Source organism: Haliotis cracherodii, unplaced genomic scaffold (genome assembly GCF_022045235.1).
Source record: "Haliotis cracherodii isolate W230 unplaced genomic scaffold, xgHalCrac1.p SCAF_5, whole genome shotgun sequence".
NCBI classification, from domain to species: domain Eukaryota; kingdom Metazoa; phylum Mollusca; class Gastropoda; order Lepetellida; family Haliotidae; genus Haliotis; species Haliotis cracherodii.
In genome coordinates, this window is record NW_027266308.1 from 2,918,811 (window position 1) to 2,937,300 (window position 18,490).

The following is an 18,490-nucleotide window of genomic DNA, read 5'->3' on the forward strand; positions in this document are numbered from 1 at the left end:
ATAGTGTACTTGATTTATTACCAACATAGGTCTGTGTGCAAGGATAGTGTACTTGATTCATTACCGACACCGGTCTGTGTGCAAGGATAGTGTACTGACTTTATTACCAACATAGGTCTTTGTGCAAGGATAGTGTACTTGAATCATTACCAACATCGGTCTGTGTGCAAGGATAGTGTACTTGATTCATTACCAACATCGGTCTGTGTGCAAGAATGTGTACTGACTTTATTACCAACATGGGTCTGTGTGCAAGGATAGTGTACTGACTTTATTACCAACATAGGTCTGTGTGCAAGGATAGTGTACTTGATTCATTACCAACATCGGTCTGTGTGCAAGAATGTGTACTGACTTTATTACCAACATAGGTCTGTGTGCAAGGATAGTGTACTGGATTTATTACCAACATCGGTCTGTGTGCAAGGATAGTGTACTTGATTCATTACCAACATAGGTATGTGTGCAAGGATAGTGTACTTGAATCATTACCAACATCGGTCTGTGTGCAAGGATAGTATATTTGATTAATTACCAACATCGGTCTGTGTGCAAGAATGTGTACTGACTTTATTACCAACATCGGTCTGTGTGCAAGGATAGTGTACTGGATTTATTACCAACATCGGTCTGTGTGCAAGGATAGTATACTTGATTAATTACCAACATCGGTCTGTGTGCAAGAATGTGTACTGACTTTATTACCAACATCGGTCTGTGTGCAAGAATGTGTACTGACTTTATTACCAACATCGGTCTGTGTGCAAGGATAGTGTACTGGATTTATTACCAACATCGGTCTGTGTGCAAGAATGTGTACTGACTTTATTACCAACATCGGTCTGTGTGCAAGGATAGTGTACTGACTTTATTACCAACATAGGTCTGTGTGCAAGGATAGTGTACTTGATTCATTACCAACATCGGTCTGTGTGCAAGGATAGTGTACTGACTTTATTACCAACATCGGTCTGTGTGCAAGGATAGTGTACTGACTTTATTACCAACATCGGTCTGTGTGCAAGGATAGTGTACTGACTTTATTACCAACATCGGTATGTGTGCAAGGATAGTGTACTGGATTTATTACCAACATCGGTCTGTGTGCAAGAATGTGTACTGACTTTATTACCAACATCGGTCTGTGTGCAAGAATGTGTACTGACTCTATTACCAACATCGGTCTGTGTGCAAGGATAGTGTACTTGATTTATTACCAACATCGGTCTGTGTGCAAGGATAGTGTACTTGATTTACTACCAACACCGGTCTGTGTGCAAGGATAGTGTACTGGATTTATTACCAACATCGGTCTGTGTGCAAGGATAGTGTGCTGGATTTATTACCAACATAGGTCTGTGTGCAAGGATTGTGTACTTGATTAATTACCAACATCGGTCTCTGTGCAAGGAATGTGTACTTGATTAATTACCAACATCGGTCTGAGTGCAAGGATAGTGTACTGGATTTATTGCCAACATCGGTCTGTGCGCAAGGATAGTGTACTTGATTTATTGCCAACATCGGTCTGTGTGCAAGGATAGTGTACTTGATTTATTGCCAACATCGGTCTGTGTGCAAGGATAGTGTACTGGATTTATTGCCAACATCGGTCTGTGTGCAAGGATAGTGTACTTGATTTATTGTCAACATAGGTCTGTGCAAGGATCGTGTACCTGATTTACTACCAACATCGGTCTGTGTGCACGGATAGTGTACAGACTTTATTACCGACATGGGTCTGTGTGCAAGGATAGTGTACTAGAATTTTTACCAACATCGGTCTGTGTGCAAGGATAGTGTATTTGAGTTATTACCAAAATTGGTCTGTGTGCAAGGACGGTGTACTTGATGGCATGGCCGAAAGCAATGAACACACAATGCCACCTGGAAAGAGGTCAAATGTAACAAATGTCATATTTGTGATAACAGTTCTTAGTAAAGTACAGATTCCAGTACCCATCTGGGATTCGAACCCCTGCTGCCAGTGTGAGGGATCTAATCGCCAGCACACAAAGTCAGCAATCTAACCCACTCAGCCACCGAGACTTCCACGAAAAAATGAAAGTCCGACTCAACCCCCAAAAGTACCAGAATCTGTACTTTACGAAGGAAGTATTATAAATGAGTGAGGTGAAATAGGGTTTAACGTCGCGTCCAATATTATTGCACTTATATAGCGACGTGCATGCACGTGTGCGTGTGGCTGCTTGTACTTGTCCGGACTGATGCCGATTTATAGTGCTAGCCCACTGAGATACCATGCCGCAGTTTAACATGAATACCCCACTCAGACACAGTACACTCAGACCAGTCCTTGTTTTCGCCCCTTAATGCCGAGCTCATTTGTTCCAGCAATGTTCCAGCTATATGACGGCGTTCTGTAAAGAATCAAGTCTGAACCAGACAATCTCTCAAGTATGGGTTGTTGAAGACCTATTCTTCCCCGGATTTTCATGGGTCATCCCCATTTGAAGACGGATGTGGGCATGAACTATAGAAGCGCTCCTAAAATATTGCAATAGGCATATTTGAGTTGTTCCACGTGCTTCGTGTCTTGTGACAGGACGCTTATTTCTCAATGGCTTGACATTCGACCTTGACATTCACTTCTAGCTGCGGTAATCAGCGTAAACATGTGTGTGAATAGCAAACAAACTCGTTATAACGAGGCGATAATAAACTTCCGTAACCACTCGTTGTATCGGGTAATGTAAGATCGCTTCGCGATAAATCGCAAAGAACAATGGAGAACGAAGCGTGGTTTATTTCACGATAAAACAGATTGTCCAACATGACGTCATTTCTGGAGATTCGAACATGTGCTCGCAACTTGATGACGTCGCATTGTGGACGACGTTAACTTTGAGTGTCAAGTAAATTGTCCCCCATAGATGTAGCTGGGCTGCGAGCGTATCCAGAAGTGGGTGAGATATGACAAACGGTATCAGGAGAAAAGGTACAGATGATCGACGTGAGGATTGTGAGAATATGCAGGAAATACAAAGAGTGAGTGAGTTGATGTTGTTTTACGACGCTTTGAGCTATATCACAGCTATATCACGGCATCTTCCCGAGGGAAGGGTGTTAACTGACTGTAAAAGACCAGTTAATGCCCCTGCCTCGGGAAGATGTATCACTGTGATGTGTCAGCAGTATATCACCGACCACATGAACCAGTGACTGAAAGCGTGAGTGTCAAAACTACCGGGACAAGAACACACACTATCAATAAAGTCGCCAAGAACGATCACCGATCTATTTCAGTCTGCTTGTAATGTGTTATGGGGTGATTAACATTTATTCATAGATATAAAGTTATCTTATTTAAACATATATATCTACAAAATAAAAAGTAAAATCCAAATGGACCCCAGAGCAATGCTTAATTTCTGGTCCAGAGCTGAGGCAATCTAAACTTGCCTAATCCTTTTTTACTCGAGTTTGATTAAATTGTAATTTATGCTCAAGTGTGGACTTTTATAGTCAGTTAACTCCCTTGTCTCGGGAAGACGGACTTTTATAGTCTGTTAAATCCCTTGTCTCGGGAAGATGGACTTGCATAGTCATTTAACTCCCTTGTCTCGGGAAGATGGACTTGCATAGTCATTTAACTCCCTTGTCTCGGGAAGATGGACTTGCATAGTCATTTAACTTCCTTGTCTCGGGAAGATGGACTTGTATAGTCAGTTAGCTCCCTTGTCTCAGGAAGATGGACTTTTATAGTCAGTTAACTCCCTTGCCTCGGGAAGATGCTCACCAAAGGATCTGCCCGCAGATGCATCTTCAGGTTGATGATGCCTGTGGATTTGGATTCGACACTTTTCAATATTTTCAATATTATCTACATTCGAAGATTGATTACTTTCACCTGTAAACAGCCTGATGTAATAAGCGCCAAGCCCCCTCTAAGACACAAGAAACTCAGCTTTCTGTTGGCCGGACATCTCGTCTTCATCGGCTATTCTGATACTCACAGTTGAAATACAGTTAAGGAAAATCTCTTGACTGCTCATAATAAGCTTAATTTGTACTATCCGGAAAATCCCCCCCCCCCCCCCCCCTTCCCCCATCCCTAAAAAAACCCAACAACCCTTGAGGTTCTGTCCAAGAGCGGAACATACCGAGTCTAGCCGAACTTGAGCCCCGACAAATCACTGCGAGAATACCTTCGATCTAGAGAGCGAGCATAATCCGCACTAGTTTTGTTCGAAGGACCAAATCAATCGCAGACAAACAGCCTACCCAAAGCATTGTTGGCATGAAGGATTATAACAGAATTATACAGATGTGTAGCGGCACCCATACTTCACACACATATTGACATTTGTATTAACTCTATAGTATGGAATAATGTAAGGGGCATTATCGTGTTTTTGGCATATTTAGCTCCAAAAGACAAGATCGCGAGAATGCGAGATCGCGAGAATGTCCCTTACAGTATTCCATACCACAGAAATATATAAAAAACATGGGGCTTAGGCTTTCCTTATTTTGATACATACTCGTTGGTAGAAATGTTATATTCATCCTATTTTTGTTTACAACATTTGATCATCGATACTCTGCCGCTGACGTGTACAAGTTATATGTCGATTATTATTAATGAAATTGAGACGCATGACAAAACAAATAGTCACAGTCCTGTAAAAACAGGTGAAGATGTCTTCAAACGCAAAGTACTTATACTTGACGAAAACTGTTACGACGAACAGGCGCCCCTGAAACAGGGTCGTGGATATGACACATACGCAATATTTCAGAATTCGTAGGCAATACTTCCTAGTATCTATAGACATTACTACCCAGTATTTATAGGCAATACTTCCCAGTATCTATAGGCAATTCATCCCAGTATCTAAGAGCAATACATCCCGGTATCTATAGGCAATACTTCCCAATATCTAAGGGAAATATTTCCCAGTATCTATAGGCAAATACATCCTAGTATCTATAGGCAATACTTCCCAGTATCTATTGGCAATACTTCCCAGTGTCCATGGGCAATACCTCCCAGTATCTATAGGTAAAACATCTTAGTATCTATAGGCAATACTTCCCAGTATATAAGGGAAATACATCTCAGTATCCATAGGTAATACTTCCCAGTATCTATAGGCAATACTTCCCAGTATCTAAGGGCAATACATCCCAGTATCTATAGGTAAAACATCTCAGTATCTATAGGCAATACTTCCCAGTATCTAAGGGCAATACATCCCCGTATCTATAAGCAGTTCACCCTGTGTTGTGTACGCGCACCGTTTACTCCAGCTCACAGTATCAGGTGTAACAGATTCAATCTTTTGAAACAGGGTAAAAAATGAAATATAATTCTAGGATATGTATCCATTATTCTCCAATATTGGCCGGAGATTAAGCATTGAATCGGAGCTGTGGAGTATGAAGTGTAGTCGGTCCATGTTATTGATAACGGTGAGTTCTGGCCGATTGTGAATAAGGTAGTCAATCTGATAGCCATTTGTTGCCGTAGAATGGAATTAATCTCATTTCGTGTGATGAATGTATCTGTACATAATCAGTTGTACTTGTCAGTGCTGAGTTAGATCGATCACGCTTACAAAGGGCTGGAATAATTACGTCGCTTTATCATAATTACTATATCTGTGTTCGATAATTCTTCAAGATTCTTTCGGTTTTAGGGTCTTTGTCAAACAGACTATTTTAAGAATCTCAAAAGAAACGTAGTTGTTTTGAAGGCAATTTTGAAAATACCAAGGGTTCTTATGACGCGCCGTGTTTACAGATTCGTAAGGCAACCGTACAGACTGGAGAAAGGATCTGGGTACGTCTGGTCCAGACATTATTCACAGACCGCCGTCATGTAGCTGGAATATTGCTGAGTGCGGCGTTAAACAACAGACAAATAAAGGTGCGGTCTTCAGCAACCCATGTTTGCCGTAAAAGGTGACTATGTTTGCCGTAAAAGGGGACTAACGGGATAGGGTGGTCAGGCTTGCTGACTTAGTTGATGCATGTCATTGTTCCAATTGCGTGGATCGATGCTCATGATATTAATCACTGGATTGTCTGGTCCAGACTCGATTATTTACAGACCGCCGCCATATAGCTGGAATATTGCTGAGTGCGGCGTTAAACAACAAACCAACCAACCAACAAATAAAGGTGCAATGTAGTTGTCGGAGATATTTGGCTTCACGACTGTCGTTATATAGCTACTATCTCGACATTAGAAACCCCCCATAATCTCCACTATCCCCACATTTACCCCGTAATGACATCCACTAGCTCGACATATATCCCGTAATGACATCCACTAGCTCGACATATATCCCGTTATGATATCCACTGTCTTGACATTAGAAACCCTCCATAATCTCCACTATCTCGACATTAGAAACCCTCCATAATCTCCACTAGCCCGACATTAGAAACCCTCCAGAATCTCCACTATCTCGACATTAGAAACCCCCCATAATCTCCACTATCTCGACATTAGAAACCCTCCATAATCTCCACTAGCTCGACATTAGAAACCCTCCATAATCTCCACTAGCCCGACATTAGAAACCCTCCATCATCTCCACTAGCTCGACATTAGAAACCCTACATAATCTCCACTATCTCGACATTTATCCCATAATGACATCCACTATCTTGATATCTACCCCGCAATGACGTCCACCATCCCGACATTTATCTCGTAATGAATTCCACCATCCCGACATTTATCCCGAAATGACATCCACCATCCCGACATATATCCCACAATGATATCCACTGTGCCGACATTTATCCCACAATGACATCCACTATCCCGACATTTATCCCACGATGACATCCACTATCCCAACATTTATCCCACAATGACATGCAATGTCTCGACATTTATCCCACAATGACATCCACTATCTTGACATTTACCCCGTAATGACATCCACTGTCCCGACATTTATCCCGTAATGACATGCAATGTCCCGACATTTATACCGTCATATAAGATAGACGCATCGCAATACATCGCAAAGAAGAATGAAGCACGAAGCGTGGTTTATTTCACGATAAAACATTGTTCTATCATGATGTCATTTCTGGAGATTCGAATATGAACTCTTAATTTCAATTGATAAACATCGTACATTGTATATTGTATATTGGGCGACGTTATTTTTAAGAGGGACGTGTCTAATCTAGTCTAATCTAGTTATATATGTAGCTTGGCTGCGCAGAAAAATGCAGTGGCCAAACGATCGCACCCAAAAGTGGGTGAGATATAACAATCGGTATTAGGAGAAGAAGTTCAGATGATCGAAGTGAGGATAGTGAGAATATGCAGGAAATACCAAAATTAACCCACCTGTTCGTAAAATGGACTTGTCCGACATTTCCGAAGTCGGATTCTATTCAGGGAGTCATCATTATTGATATTTAGATAAATATTTTGAAAGCTTGTACACATATCAACATGCAAAAGAGGCTGTACACAATGTTGATATCTCGTACAAGAAATAAACGACTCGTGGACGTCGTTTATCGCACAATAAAACACTGTCTATTTCTTAAATGACACTAGCTCGACGTTAGGATTTGATGTTTAGCCTAAATAATAGTTCGTTTATTTGTTGTTTAACGCCGCACTCAGCAATATTCCAGCTATATGACGGACTGTAAATTCCAGTGATTGACACCATGAACATCGATCCACGCAATTGGGATTCGATGACATGCATCAACCAAGTCAGCGAGCCTGACCACCCGATCCCGTTTGTCGCCTCTTACGACAAGCATAGCCACCTTTTAGGGCAAGCTTGGGTTACTGAAGACCTATTCTACCCAATATCGTCACGGGTCCCTAAATAATAACAATCGAAGGTTAAACAATTGTTGTGTCATAACAAAATGTCCAATAAATCTTATTTTTGTGAGTAGTTAACATTTTCACGAGAAAGTTAGTAGACATACAACTAAAATATAATCTTGGTGAACATACACACACTCGCCGTCGTGCTGTTGACGTGATATGCTGTCTATGTGGCACCTGAATGCGAAGTGACCCGATGAAATCCCACGCGACACCTAGTCCTCGAGTAAATTGCAGCATACATAGATCGTTATTATAAACTGCCGCTATCTATAGCCTAGGCACGCACCACTAAATGTCTAGTCACACACGCAGCTATGTCGTGCATAGGCCATTAACACCAGTTCCAGGTGTCAGTAGGTTTTGAATAAATGCAAGACACGGTAAACGAATCTGATAAAAGTTGATTGTTGATAAGGTGCGTATGTCTGGTAAAGGTACACAGGCATGTCAGACACGCACCCCGAATCATCTTGATACAACTCTATATGGGTACTCACTCACTCACTCACTCAAAATACAACCCTAAATGGGTACTCACTCACTTTAAATACAACCCCACGTGGGTACTCATTCACTAACTCTCAATACAACCCTACATAGGTACTCACTAAATCACTCTACAACCCTCAATGGGTACTCACTGATTCTAATTACAACCCGACATGGGTACTCACTCATTCTCGATACAACCTCACATGGGTACGCACTCACTCTAAATACAAGCCCACATGGGTACTCACTCTGAATACAACCCCACATGGGTACTCACTCTGAATACAACCCCACATGGGTACTCACTCTGAATACAACCACACATGGGTACTCACTCTGAATACAACCCCACATGGGTACTCACTCTGAATACAACCCCACATGGGTACTCACTCTGAATACAACCCCACACGGGTACTCACTCTGAATACAACCACACATGGGTACTCACTCTGAATACAACCCCACATGGGTACTCACTCATTCTCAAAACAACCACACATGGGTACTCACTCATTCTCAATACAACCACACATGGGTACTCACTCTGAATACAACCCCACATGGGTACTCACTCTGAATACAACGACACATGGGTACTCACTCTGAATACAACCCCACATGGGTACTCACTCTGAATACAACCACACATGGGTACTCACTCATTCTCAATACAATCCCACATGGGTACTCACTCTGAATACAACCCCACATGGGTACTCACTCATTCTCAAAACAACCACATATGGGTACTCACTCATTCTCAATACAACCCCACATGGGTACTCACTCTGAATACGACCCCACATGGGTACTCACTCTGAATACAACCCCACATGAGTACTCACTCTGAATACAACGACACATGGGTACTCACTCTGAATACAACCACACATGGGTACTCACTCTGAATACAACCACACATGGGTACTCACTCATTCTCAATACAACCCCACATGGGTACTCACTCTGAATACAACCCCACATGGGTACTCACTCATTCTCAAAACAACCACATATGGGTACTCACTCATTCTCAATACAACCCCACATGGGTACTAACTCATTCTCATTACAACCCCACATGGGTACTCACTCTGAATACAACCCCACATGGGTACTCACTCTGAATACAACCCCACATGGGTACTCACTCTCTCACTCTCAATACAACCCACATGGGTACTCACTCACTCTAAATACAAGCCCATATGGTACTCACTCACTCTAAATATAGCACCATGTGGGTACACACTCACTCACTCTAAATACAAGCCCACATGGTACTCACTCACTCACTCTAAATACAAGCCCATATGGCACTCACTCACTCACTCGAAATACAAGCCCATATGGTACTCACTCACTCACTCTAAATACAAGCCCATATGGTACTCGATCACTCTAAATTCAACCCCATGTGGGTACTCACTCACTCACTCACTCTAAATACAACCCCACATTGGTACTTATTCACTCACTCTAAATACAACCCCATATGGTACTCGCTCACTCTAAATTCAACCCCATGTGGATACTCACTCACTGTTTTATAAAAAATAAATAAAAATAAAACACCTGTTTTACATATGCCTCGCATTGTAGTAAAGATATATAGACACGTCAAATATATTAATCCACAACCGCTTTCATTACACTGTGACCTGACCAAGACTGTTAAAGCTAGAGTGACATGTCCAAAAATACCCGAGCTGTGTGCTTCTCCTATAGCATCTGACAGTCAAGTCCAGGTAATGGTCCTTGGTATAGTAAGTCGTATGTAAGCTTCCCGAGCAGTGACAGTTTAAAGTGAGTGAGTGAGTTGGGTTTAACGTCGCTTTTAACAGTATTCCAGTTATATCACGGTTTTCAGTTTAATGTGGGAGGAAAGCCCGAAGTGATTCAGGTCTGAGACGTTTACCACTTTTGTGAAACCCACGAGCACGGGTATGATGCTGACATAATCGGGGCGAACCGGAATTCGAACCCACAATCATAGGTTCCCAAGGTATGCAACTCTGCAAAGCGAATCGCGACGCTTTAGACGACTGGGCCATCCGTCCCATCGACAGTTCCTAGATAGACAATCTGACTTGCTATAGACTGATCTGACTTGCTCATCTACTTTCCCAGTGAAGACGGGATACCTGTTAGAACACCCCGACTTTTCTGTCTGCTTCCAACTTTGTTTCCTCGATTCAAGCACCAAACTTGACACATTCTGGACATTCGTGGAAACTGATTTGTGTAACAGGGCCTATTATTTATTGCTGTTGCCACATTGTATTGGTGATCTAATCCTATGTGTTGCAAAATAATTTGTTAATTATACATTGATGTTGTGTGGTTGTTTATTGATTACACAATTTAGTTTTGTACATACCAATTTCTGGGTAAACCTTTCCCGTTTCAAGTTGAGAATCAGACCGCCTCCGTGATCTAGTGGTAGCGCATCCGCCCGGAGAGCGGAAGGTACGGAGTTCGATCCCCGGCCGCGTCATACCAAAAGACGAGAATAGATGGTTCTTGTTGTTACCCTCTCTGGCGCTCAGCATTGAGGGGATAAAACAAGAACTGGTTTGCTCGGAGTCAGTATACTGTGTCTGAGTGGGGTATTCATGTTAAAATTCTGCGGCATGGTATCACAGCACTGTAAAATCGGCATCAGTCCGGAGTAGTACACGCACGCACACACGCACGCACGCACGTCGCCATACAAGAGTAATAAACCTGGACGCGACGTTAAACCCCATTTCATCTCACCTCAAGTTAGGAATCAACACGTGTAGGCAAACCATCTCTCGAATTAAACCGGTGCTATATTCAAGCAACATCACGACGAGGACACCAACAACGCACAATGTTCCCATCGGGATTCGAACTCTGGTCATTGGTACAAGCTTCTATTCAAACCTCTTTTCTAAACCTAACGAAACATAAATTTCGTCGATTAAATTCGAGGAATAATCGAAGCTTTCAAAAATGCACGTCGGCTTTAAACTTCGGGTGATTGTCTAAGTGTGCGACAACACAAGAAAAGACTCATGCTCCACCGTAGCGTGCGGAACGGTATCTCGTGAAGAAATGCCCCGACTGTTTATCGTCCGTCCACAAAGCGTTTGACAGGTTGTTATTTAGTAGATATTTGTTATGTCCCGTGAGCCGCCGATACCCCATGTTCACTTGTTGTGTGAGCCGAGATGGTTAAGGCCAGTCGACACAGGCGCAACTGATTTATGGGACTGCAAAACGTTCTTTGGTGGTGTCAAAGTACTTCAATGGTTTATATTAGCTCAGGCCTACAATTAAAGTCGCTGAATTTTGTACCCAGTATTTATGGTAAATGGTTGGCATTGTACTCAAAAGTGTATACGAGTTAATAAGAGAGCTTGGAATTCCACTTTAAAGGAAGGCGTAACATTAGAATTGGATGCATGCGTTGACAATGTGGTGATATTGTAGGGCAGGTGGTTATGTCGTTGTGGTAGTGTCACAGAGCTGGCTTGGTCGGAATAGTGTGATGGTGGTGGTGGTGTGGGGTGTAGGTCAGTCAGGGTGGTAGTGTGACGGGGGTAGTGGTGTGGGGTGTAGGTCAGTCAGGGTGGTAGTGTGACGGGGGTAGTGGTGTTGGGTGTAGGTCATTCAGGGTGGTAGTGTGACGGGGGTAGTGGTGTTGGGTGTAGGTCAGTCAGGGTGGTAGTGTGACAGGGGTTGTGGTGTGGGGTGTAGGTCAGTCAGGGTAGTAGTGTGGGGTGTATGTCAGTCAGGGTGGTAGTGTGACAAGGGTAGTGGTGTGGGGTGTAGGTCAGTCAGGGTGGTAGTGTGACGGGGGTAGTGGTGTGGGGTGTAGGTCAGTCAGGGTGGTAGTGTGACAGGGTAGTGGTGTGGGGTGTAGGTCAGTCAGGGTGGTAGTGTGACGGGGGTATTGGTTTGGTGTGTAGGTCAGTCAGGATGGTAGTGTGACGGGGGTAGTGGTGTGGGGTGTAGGTCAGTCAGGATGGTAGTGTGACGGGGGTAGTGGTGTGGGGTGTAGGTCAGTCAGGATTGTAGTGTGACGGGGGTAGTGGTGTGGCGTGTAGGTCAGTCAGGGTAGTAGTGTGACGGGGGTATTGGTTTGGTGTGTAGGTCAGTCAGGATGGTAGTGTGACGGGGGTAGTGGTGTGGGGTGTAGGTCAGTCAGGATGGTAGTGTGACGGGGGTAGTGGTGTGGGGTGTAGGTCAGTCAGGATGGTAGTGTGACGGGTTTAGTGATGCAGCGACAGGCTTTGTGAAATGTTGTTAAAGACGACGCACTTCATGACGCCAATAGAAACTCTTTCAGCACAGTAGCCAGCTACCAGCCATGTGCCTTTCACGAACCGCGGGTTTTAATGTGTTCGTTCTGCACATGAGATGAAATGAAAATTTGGTTTAACGTCGCGTTCAAGACTATTGCACGTGCATGCACGTGTGTGTGTGGCTGTTTGTACTAGCCCGGGCTTATGATGATTTTATAGTGCTAGCCCACTGAGATATCATGGCGCGGTTTAACATGAATACCATACTCAGACACAGCATACTGACTCCGACCCGATAGTCCTTGTTTTAGCCCCTTAATGTCGTGCACCAGGCAGGGCAACAACAAGTACCATTTATTAACGTCTTTTGGTATGACACACGAACCTCTGGTACAACACGTACACTACCGCCCTGCAGATGGAACATTGTTGTCCGGGACGTATAACAATAAACAAAACAAAACAATAACATGTGTGTTTTGTCGATGCTTTTTTCGACATTGCAATTTGAATATAACAATTGGGTGAGTGATGTTTCAAACCACGAACCATATGTGTGAACAATGCAGCACAGAGTGCCACTTTGCAGAATTTAAACCACTTTGGCATTAATTGCATCGGAAATACGTACCCCGTCAAATTTAAATGCATTTTGTAGACGTTTTGTCAACATAATCAATCAATTGAAAACATGCACCGTCTCGGTGATGTTTTTGTGCTTTTTCGTTGAATATAATCAATCGCAACTGCCACCAAGATCATGTTTCATGTCACCTGCGTCTCACAAGCGCCATCAATAGCATATCTATACGCCTTTCACGTAAGCCATGTATGTATATTCTAAATAACATCAAATCGGATAAAAATAGCACTGCTCTATTGACTGAACAAATATCATGGCATATCCGATATCACACACACTAAGTAGCCGTACAGACAGGTATTGTGCAGGCTCAAATATTGCCCGACGTCCTAATTAGAATGTAGGTGTCAACTGTGGTCGCCCATGCAGCTGGTGTTACACCTCCTGTGGGCGAATATAATAGCCTGAGGTCAACACTATATCGGGGATAATTGGGTTTCTTGTCTCATCGAGTGATCTGCCGAAATGGATATTTTCAAGTGAGTAAGTGAGTGAGTGAGTGAGTGAGTGAGTGAGTGGATGGGTGAGTGCAAATATTTTTTCAAGACTGGCACAACTATGAATGAAAACTGTTTCAGGTATCGAGATACATGTCTTGCCACGTTTTCTGTATATAATGTATTTCTCACTGATCTTTGTCAGAAACCAAAATGTCATGGAGAAATGCTGCATTAATATATTCATACATATAAAGACATGAGATCCACTTGTGTACAGAAGCACATATATACTCACCGCCAAAATAAACGCGAACTATAGAAACATATAGAGAAGTGTGTACGTTAAGAAGAGACGTTTCAAATGTGTACCACTTAATGAGAAAACTAACAATTAGTCAAGTGTTACCAAAGAGTGTCTTTATTATTACTACGATATTTCCAAACTATTCACGATAATCCTGCACGAGACAAATGGTACATCTCGAGTCATGGATCTATGACGTCACATGTGATGTGTTCATGAGCGTCGGTTCACACAACATACCAGTATGTTCGTTTGAGCATTGAACCAGTCTCATATCTCTTGAATATGAGTAATTCTTCATATATTAACCATAATGTATGATTTTCGCGTTTCTTTTGTCGGTGAGCATATAAAAATGTGAGATTCAATCGTGTACGATGACATGCATCATCCAAGTCAACTGATATGCATCATCCAAGTCAGTGAGTCTGTACCTGCGAAGATACGTGTTAGAATAGGTCTTCAACAACCTATACTTGCCGTTAAAGGCGACTATGTTTGTCGTAAGAGTCCACTGACGGGGTCGGGTGGTCAGGCTCTCTGCATGTCATCGTATCCTAATTGAGTAGATCGATGCTCATGATATCAATCGCTGGATTGTCTGGTCTGTCATATAGCCAGAATATTGCTGGGTACGGCGTTAAAGAACAACAAACAAAAACAACAACGACAACAACAGCGAGCCTGACTACCCAATCCCGTTAGTCGCCTCTTGAGACAATCATAGCAATGCAAAAGCCTCTGTATGCAAACAATTACTAGATTTCGAGCGGCGCCTTTCCAAATCCGATTTTCAGCTTGGTAAGTTACGATTTTAGGCACGGCCTGGATTAATCTCTAGGTGTTATCAGATGTATTCAATTTATCCAACTTGTGACCCTTTACTCGCTGATCACGACACGCCCACATACCACAACGTATTGTTAACGTTGTACAAGTTGTGACGCACCCCCAGCCCTTTCCGTCGTCTCCAAATTCAATGCGCGACGGTACACAGCGATAACGTGAATGGCAACACATCGTTTCTGACCAGAGGCCCGTTTTTTTCATAACTTTGCTCCTCGAATCTGTCACGGATTTAAACATAGATCACTATGGTAGACTACCGGGCAAAAGAAGTATACACTTAAAAATCCATACGTCTATCATAACTGTGAAATTGCGACCATCTTTTTTCCGTGTGACGTCACCTGTTGTGAGTGAGTGAGTTGGGTTTATCGCCGGTTTTAACCGTATTCCAGTCATATCGCGGCGTGTCAGCTTAATGTGGGAGGAAAGCCCGAAGTGATGCAGGTTTCAGACGTTTACCACTTCGGTGAAACCAACGAGCACGGGTATGATGCTGACAAACCTAGAAAGATAATTGGGGCGAACCGGGATTCGAACCCACAATCATAGGTTTCTGGCGTTTCTGGGACGCAACTCTGCACAGCGAATCACGGCGCCTCAGACGACTGGGCCAACCGTGCCCCCCCCCCCCCCCCCCCCCCCCCACACACACACACACACACACACCTGTTGTGAGATACTTTGTGATATGATCCATGTAATATCGCCTATGACACCCGTATCAAATACCTCACCATCGAGTAACCATTTTGTTTGCTTATTTTAGCCACCATCAAATTGGGTGTATCCTTTCTTTTGCCAGGCATTTAAAAGGAAATACATTTTTATTTCTGTAATTTAAATGTAATGACTGAACCGTCGATCCATTTTCTTACGCGCATGCGCGAAATGCGTCTGCGCATGCTAGTTAATAATCTGGTTACAATGCGCGATGATTTACCTTATCTCAAGTGACACTCTCATGGACACTGGGTATTGTTGACGAGTACCCGTACGCCCTCAGAACACTCACATGCTTATTATAAAACTCTCTTTGTGGAGACAGGGAAACAAAAAAATGTATTTTATGACAGTCATTGTGCATTGGAAACACTTGAGATCATGACAAGGCGTTATTTTCTTGTGAAATCCGTCAAGCATTGTTACCCTGTGGTAGGTGATTGTGGAAGGACTGCCTGCTGATATTGTATTTGTCTGTGTGTGGTATTTAGTAAGGTATGGATTACATGGTATTGACTTATACCACACTTTATATCCGAATGAACCTCCTTTAAGGAAGTGAACAGGATTGAGTGAGTTGTGTTTAACGCCGCTTTTACCAGTATTCCAGTTATATCACAGCGTGTCAGCTTAATGTGGGAGGAAAGCCCGAAGTGATGCAGGTCTTAGACGTTTACCACTTCGGTGGAACCCACGAGCACAGGTATGGTGCTGACAAACCTTGAAACATAATTGGGGCGAACAGGGATTCGAACCCACAATCATAGGTTTCAGGTGTGCCCAAGGGACGCAACTTTGCACAGCGAATTACAGCGCCTTAGACGACTGGGCCACCATACCCTCGCTGGGAACAGACAGGGCCCACTTGCACAAAGCGATCTTAGCGCTAAGATGGCTTTGTGCAAGTAGTGAGTGAGTTAGTGAGTTGGGTTTAACGCCGCTTTTAACATTATTCCAGTTATATCACGGCGTGTCAGCTTAATGTGGGAGGAAAGCCCGAAGTGATGCAGGTCTCAGACGTTTACCACTTCGGCGAAACCCACGAGCACGGGTATGGTGCTGACAAACCTAGAAACATAATCGGGGCGAACCGGGATTCGAACCCACAATCATAGGTTTCTGGCGAGCCCAAGGGACGCAACTCTGCACAGCGAATCATGGCGCCTTAGACGACTGGGCCACCCGTGCCCCCCTTTGTGCAAGTAGGCCCTGGTCTTTGAAGAACAACAATGGGGAAATCATCACAAGAGTTTAATGGTACGTGGCAGTTACAACATAATGGTAAAAATATGAATATACAGAACACATCGTTAACTCGATATATCGTATAAGACAGAGTGTGTATATTGTCCTGGGCCCGTTCCATAAGGCGATCGAAGTGCAACGACAGACTTAAGTCTATGTTTAAGTATGGGAGTTACGATAACCTTAGCGCTACGATAGCTTTGTGGAACGGACACCTTGGTCCGTTCTGCAAAGCGGCCGTAACGCAACGGCTGTCGTAAGTCTGTGTGACAGCATGGGAGTGACGATCGTCTAAGCGCAGCGATTGCTTGAATGATCTAATATCAGTATTCTGCTTGTCTCGAAGGACGGATACCTCGATAGTACAAAGGCTTTGAGTTAACGAGGTTTTACCTAATATAACTTAAGTCGATTGAAATGAAGGGGTCCTAGTACTGTACACTGGGGGTAGTGGCAACATTGTAGAGACCTGGGACCCGTTCCACAAAGCGATCTTAGCGCTACGACTGTAGTAAGTCAGTGTTAAAGAATGGGAGTTACGATCGACTTAGTGCTAAGATCACTTTGTGGAACAGGGCCCTGTTAACATAGTTGGTCCCAAGGCTGAATAACAACCCTGTCACTAGCAGGATACGATCTCAGCACCTGGTGCTTGCTTGCTGGCCTGGCGTGTTTGACCACTTGACCACCCTGTAAACAATCTGGGGCCCGACAAACCAGGTGTGAATAGCATGAGCAGCATCCCCTGTTGTCGGGGTACGATGACACTCCAAGTTACCCGGTCTAAGAACCTGATTAAATTTAGTCGCCTCATAAGACAAGCAGTAGAGTGCAGGGCCCGTTGCACAAAACGATCTTAGCTCTAATAGGTTGATCGTAAGTCCCATATTTTATCATAGACCAACGGCAGTTGTAGACCTACATAGACCTAGGCTTTGTGTAACGGGGCGCTGAAGACATATTACAACCCTATCTCCATTGGCTGTGAATCAGAACATGACATTTCATCAACTTCCTATTGAATCATTGTTAGTTACTGAATCAATAACGAATTCTCACATAGAACACGTTGAACGTGGGCCTTAAATGTGTCATTAAACATGAAACGAAAGGAATAATGAAATACAACGGTAACATATGTGTAGATGTATATTGCAACATGGTACTATGACGAAGGTCAGCGGATCCTGTATAACGAAGGGGCGAAACTCTGAACACAAGAATTGCAGCGCCTGAGACCAAAAGGCCCTTCGAGCCCCCTGTGAGATACTCAACATTCGCGGGTCGATACATTCAATAATTAAATGTAGCTGCATAACAGTGACTGCCTACTTAAGCCATCTTCCCGAGGCAAGCGTGTCCACTAGCCTATATATCAAATCCTACTGGAAACAAGATTTTTATAAAAACAAGGCTAGTGAACGCTCTTGCCTCGGGAAGATGACTAAAGCGAACAAAAATAATATTCCAAGCATACGCTGACATTTCATCCAAATAACAACACACTAAATTTCAGTTACACTTTTGCGTATATGTGAATATAACGAGCATTAGAGATCGATGCATCTGTTAAAACGAGCAGAATGAGTGAGCGAGCGTCAAACAGCGAATGTCCTTTTACCTTAAGTCTGACTTGGCGTAGGTGAACGGCGAACCTCGATTATCCAGTGAAGG